Genomic DNA, 6,382 nt, shown 5'->3' with positions numbered 1-6,382 from the left:
CTGTAATATGTATAATACTCACTTCATAGAAAGTTAAGAAAAATTTATCCGTTATTCATGCATGGAATAATGAAAATACCATCTTCATGGTGAAGCAGCATTTTTTTAGCCATTTGAATGTGATGCATTGAGCAAATATTTACCAAACTTAAAAATTGGAAAAGCTTGAAAAGATAAAACGTTGAATAACGACCAATGACGAATGACCCCCCCCCCCCTTTACAATACAGAAATAAGCTAATTTACTTAGAAAAGTTTACTGCCTAATGTCCATATATATTAAAGCCTTTCGTTCATATATTTGTCAGCTATAGCTGGCTAAACGGCTGTACCGAATGGGCTGAAATTTTTTGAGGAAACCCCTTGGGTGCCCGGGAGATAGGCTAACAAAATTTTGACTTTTCTTTTCTTCAAAATTCAAAAAAAAAATCATTGCGGTGTTGCGTGGCACTTCAGCTTGTTTTTAATATTGTGCATATAACATAGATATTTATAGGTGCAGCTATAGAAAACGATTCTTTTCTTTAAAGTTTATTGCATTAACTAAAAAACAATACATCCGAAGAAAAAGAAAACTATCATATTTTTCAAATATTTTTTGGCAGATGTCCTTTTGGCATTTTCAAATGATTAACAAATACATCTTGAATTAACCCTATCCCGATTTGGCTATTTTTAAATATAATATAGATTGTATACACAGTGATGCAAAGGTTGGAAGCTCTCACACAAAAGCGTATCTTGATTTTGTAAATTGCTTCTAAAAAACTAAAGCTAAAAAAGAGCCTAATAGTACATGTAAATAAAAGTGAATTAGGGAGGTAAAATCAAATCGTTGAACACTTCAAAGTCCATACAAGAGTTAAAAATTTTCAAAGCAGTCTGGATCTATGTGAAGAGGGAGGAAGGGTGTTTGCCCCCCCCCCTATGATTTTTCCCTTAGAGTTGAGATAGGGGAGTGCGAACATGTCCGAGATCCAACTTTTCAAGGTTAGTTCAGTAAACATTAGACCTTTAACTTTAATGGTTAAAGTATGAGGGAAGTTTCAAGGTTATAGTTCAGTAAAACATTAGACCTTTAACTTTAATGGTTAAAGTATGAGGGAAGTTTTTTAAAAGAACAAAAAGTCGAAATTTTTAAAAGTAGTTAACTTGACTTTTCAAATAGATAACTTTTAGATCTGTAGCTTCATTAATGAAAAATTTATAAACTATTTTTGGTTTTGTAATTACCGACTTGCCGTTTGACCCTACCCTCTGCATAAAAAAAAATATTTTTGCTAAAGGAATTGAGTCTTTGCCCCAAACTCTGATATTCAAATCCACATGTCTCTGCAACCTAATGATGTAATCCTTTGATATTTCAAACTTAGATTCTTTAATCTAACAGAATTTAAAGTTTGAAATATCTAAGGTCACATTAGAATGTAAAGATATAGGGATTAGAAAATCACAATTTGGGGTAAAGACTCAATTCCTTTGTTCATAGCTATAAAGTTAATAAAGTGAAGAAGTTTGAGCGTTATAGTCTAAGCCAGTGACTATACCTGTTCATTAAAATATAGGACTGAAAAGTATTAATATATATAAAGTAGTAATTTCTGTCTGTATTCGCCTCAAATTTGTATTGGCGAACTCAGGAAAACCACTGGGAATGTTCTTAGCTTTTTTTAAGTTGAATGGATTGACTTTTTATACATTTTTAAATTACAGGGTTACCGTAAAAGAGTTTTTTTTGGCAATCTGAACTTTTTTCGAACAATTGATCTGATTGTTTACTTGCTAAGCTTAGATGCCTTTAATGAAACTAATGGTTTGGCCAAGAAAAAAATACAAGTTTAAATTCAGATAATCATTCATTATATTATAATGAATGAATACAATTCACAGAGTTGTTTTTTTGGGAAACACTGTAAATAGTAGAGGTTGCCCATTTATATGTTATCCTCGTTGAATGTACGCATGTATACAAATGGTATTCCGGAACTTTGTTTCGGAATTACGATACATTCCAGAATTCCTAAACGTTCCGGAAATTTCCGGAATTTTCCGGCAAATCGTTACGGAAAGTTTTAAGAAAAATTGTTCCGGAATTTTCCGGAACAAGTCAGTAGAATAACGTTAAAGCCTCTTGAACTTATGGAAAGACAAAATCAGAAAGTAAGAATAACAAATTTTGGCAGAATGGAAACCCTAGTAACTCAGCGGGAAATATAAAAAAGTATCATTGAACGAAACTCACAAGTTTCCTTTTCGGGGTATTATACATTTTTGTAGATTTACATCAAGAAGTTTAAAATAAAGGGAGAAAATCAAACTAACTATAATGTAAAAAAATGTTTCGGTAAAAATATACTGATTACAAAATTTCCTGACCCCATTCGTGAAAACCGGTTTCCGATACTGGGTTTCATGACAATATGCTGTCTTAAGTTTTGAGCTCTGAAGTGTTATATTGTAAACCAATTTAATCACCAGAATTGTGTTGTAATCCTGATTTACAACTTGAAGATAAAATCATACTCAGCGTTTCGATAAAAATAAGATTGAGAATTATTTACGGAGTGGGTACTAAACACCTAAAAACAAGACACCTACACTTTTGAACACCTAAATTTCAAAACACCTAGTGTCAAAACACCTTGTGTCAAAACACCCACGTGTCAAAACACCTAAAAAACACAACCTTAAGTGCCAAAACATCCAAGGTACAAAACCTTTAAATTTCATTTACAGGTAAAAAAAAACCTAATTATTTCAACTTGAGACAAAAACATCAAAATTTTCAAATGAACTTCTTTGCTTTTCCACATAATTTCTATTTTTAGCTGCATGAGTTGTTCCTGTTTTATTTGTTTTATATGTATTCGCGTCATGTCAAACGTCCCTCCATTGATTAGCTAGATAAAAGATATAAAAGATAAGACTACTGAGCTGAAAATTTTAGAATGGTGGATATCAGGATTACCGCTTAATCCACTCTTTTTCTTAATCTGCAGATTAAATATTGCTTGTTCTCCACTCATTTTTAATCTCCAGATTAATTATCCGATCAGGATTAAGGATATCCCATTCAAAAGTTCCCATCTCTGATTGAACTAGATTTAAATGTGTTCAAATAATGGCAAAAGACGAAACTTTCCCGATCAACACAGTCATTGTTTTCAAAAAGTAAAATAATTGCAAAAGTTTTAAAAATAATGTTCTTTCGGAAACCCAAGTTTACCGATGTTTCAAATACACAGTAAAAAAAAACTAAGAGCATGGCGTAATGAATGAAAATACTCAGTAAAAAAAAACTTAGAGCATGGCATAATGAATGAAAATACATAGTAAAAAAACTAAGAACATAGCGTAATGAATGAAAATACACAGTAAAAAACTAAGAAATTGGCGTAATGAATGAAAATACACAGTAAAAAACTAAGAAATTGGCGTAATGAATGAAAATACACAGTAAAAAACTAAGAAATTGGCGTAATGAATGAAAATACACAGTAAAACAAACTAAGAAATTGGCGTAATGAATGAAAATACACAGTAAAAATCTAAGAAAATTTCGTAATGAATGAGAATAAATTATTGACCTGCTAATTTACCAAATAAAATAATCTGAGTTTTTGCCACAAACTCAGATTTTTTATCCCTATATATTTGCAACCCGATGTCATTAGCCTTCAAAAGTTCAATTTTTGAATTTTGTATTTAAATCAAATAGTCTAAGTTTGAAATAGCAAACGTTTGCACCATTAGGTTGCTAAGATATATGAATCAGAAAATGTGATTTTCTTGCAAATTTATTTGTACGGAAGTGTAATAGAAACAATAAAAAAGAAAATTATTTTTTTTGTGCAAAATTAGAGGCTTTTTTCCAAAACACAAAAATCTCTTATTCAAGAACTTTTATAGTAGAGCGCATCAATATATAATGTTTAATATTTAAAAGGAGTTTCCATTTTCTTATTTTAAGAAAAAATATATTGCTTTAAAAATCTATTTTCGTCATATTTAGTGCTTTATTGTATTTTATTATGCCTTTGAAATTGAATACAAGATGGAACCTTGATATGAGGAATTGTTGTTTCAAGAATGTAATAAAGTCTAGATAATTGTTCATACTAAAGTTTCAAAGCATCTAATTTTCTTTTATATTAAAATGTTTTTGATCTTTCCCCCATTCTTTTGCTTTTATCACTGAAATAAGTTTTTAATTTAAACCGTTAGGGGGTGCAAAGGTCCTGCCCCCCCCCTGTATCCGCCCCCCAACATCATGTTCCTAATTTCTATCAACGTGCAGAATGATAGGATTGCGTTTAACAAACAGAGAATAATTGGATTGGATTAAACTATAGATCAAAATATACATAGATATTTCGTAGGAGGCAATGTTTAGGTATTGTGAAATTAGGTTACTTATCAGCACTTTCTATGTCGTATGCACTATGCATGACATATTATCCTCTGGAGTGGTGTTTATTTATCACTTTGCTTAGCGTAGTAATTCCAAATGTGTATTTTACTGTAGAATTAACAATTTATACCGCAAATCGTACTTAATCAATGCAAAAAAGGATTTTCATGTTTTTTAAAATATCAAATCTTTTGGTTGATTATTATACACATTAGACATATAGACAACAATGAATTCTATGCATAAAAAATGCTTTGGCACCCATCTAATAATTTTATTTTAATGGTTAACCAGACTCAAAGAATATATATTAGAGGGAAATTTACTAGAAAAAAGTGTAACACGGCCATTTTGTTGTACTGTTTCCATACTGCAGGTGTACTTCACATATTTATGCTATATAACCTTTTGGGCCCTGGCATATCATTTATAGAAAATCTCAAATTAATATGAACCAAATTATGAAATAGGCTGGTTTCATAATTGGCCAATGATCATTTCACATAGACTCTATGCCTTTCACTTTACAAACGATGATTTTCCGTTATAACTATAAATCAAATGATATTTTTTATTCACCTAATTCATTATAAAGTTTATTTAACAGCTTTAAAAAATTCAAAATTGAAATGGATAGTCTAGGGAACATACTGTATTAATGTACTCTACTGCATATAATTTGTGAACATTTACATGATTTGTACACTTTGAACTTCCTTTCAGGCTGAAAGGGACTGAAAAAATTCAAAAATTTAGGTACAATCAAAAGGTATATTTCAGATGGCTGCAGCAGGTGGATAAATGCAAATAGATAGTAAACAATATTCTACACTGTCATCTCGCAAGGGACTAAATTTGTTGCATAACATGTGCTGGGTCGACTCTAAACTGGGTAGACCATACTCGACGGTACGACTGAATGCATATACAATATTCAGTACATGTTGTACCGGCTCGAATTATGAAACTTTTAGAGGGGAGTGGCGATAGATGTCTCTTTTTCATCTTTTCAGACGGCTTGAAGCTATTTAGTCAGGAGGTTTCTAGGCATCACATCCATTTTTAATCATCTTTGGATTAAACTTTATTGTGCTACGACGTGATTCGGATATTCTTGAAGATGATTTTCTTTGATGTACTATTTGGGAAGGTTTAATGAGATTTTAACCAATATTGGATTCAAAATAAAAAGATTAAACATCAACAAAATTTGAAAAATGATTTTTTCCGAGTACTCCTGCCAAGCTTAGCTCTCAATTTGTTTATTAATAATATTTCCAATGTTTCATTTTGTTCATAACTTTTACCGATTCATGAAATTCTTTTCTGTGACATAAAATTTGTTTTGGATTGCGCTAGCACATCAACGGTACCCTTTAATCCTTTATCTCTGAGCCCGCGATTTTTAATTTTTTAAATTCATTCAATTGGCATTTCTTATCTTTAAATGATTAGTCAACAATATTTTAAAAACTGAAACAATAAAGATGTATCATCTAATTTTTCACTTTGATTTTAATTAAATTTAAAAAAAAACACATTCAAAATATTTGTTGAGAAGGAAAACTCAGAAAACTGGATTTCAGTCAATTTATCAACTTTTCTCAAAATGGCGTATTTTCTGATTTTAATGACAACTCTCCTGAGTCATCTGTTGGCCTTACTAACCAGATCCAATTGACAGAACCATTGGGATAATTCATAAATCTTAAATTCATTTCAGCTAAGTGTGAAGCATAATGTAAAACCCCACTCAACAACCAGCTGGCAGCAGCCCTTCATAGACTTGACTTTAGTAATAAAATCGATCTTGGTTTGTTTTAGTGAAGAATTATTTTGAATGTTTTCAAATTCCAAAATCCACCATTCAACCAGTGCAAATCCACCAAATACAATATTACACCCAACTCTGTGCTGTGCAACTTTATTTCCAACTTGTTCCCTTGGCTGCCCTGGGTCTACTGATTGTCC

This window comes from Eurytemora carolleeae, unplaced genomic scaffold (genome assembly GCF_000591075.1).
Source record: "Eurytemora carolleeae unplaced genomic scaffold, Eaff_2.0 scaffold273, whole genome shotgun sequence".
Taxonomy (NCBI): Eukaryota; Metazoa; Arthropoda; class Copepoda; order Calanoida; family Temoridae; genus Eurytemora; species Eurytemora carolleeae.
Note: the sequence above shows the minus strand (reverse complement) of the source record.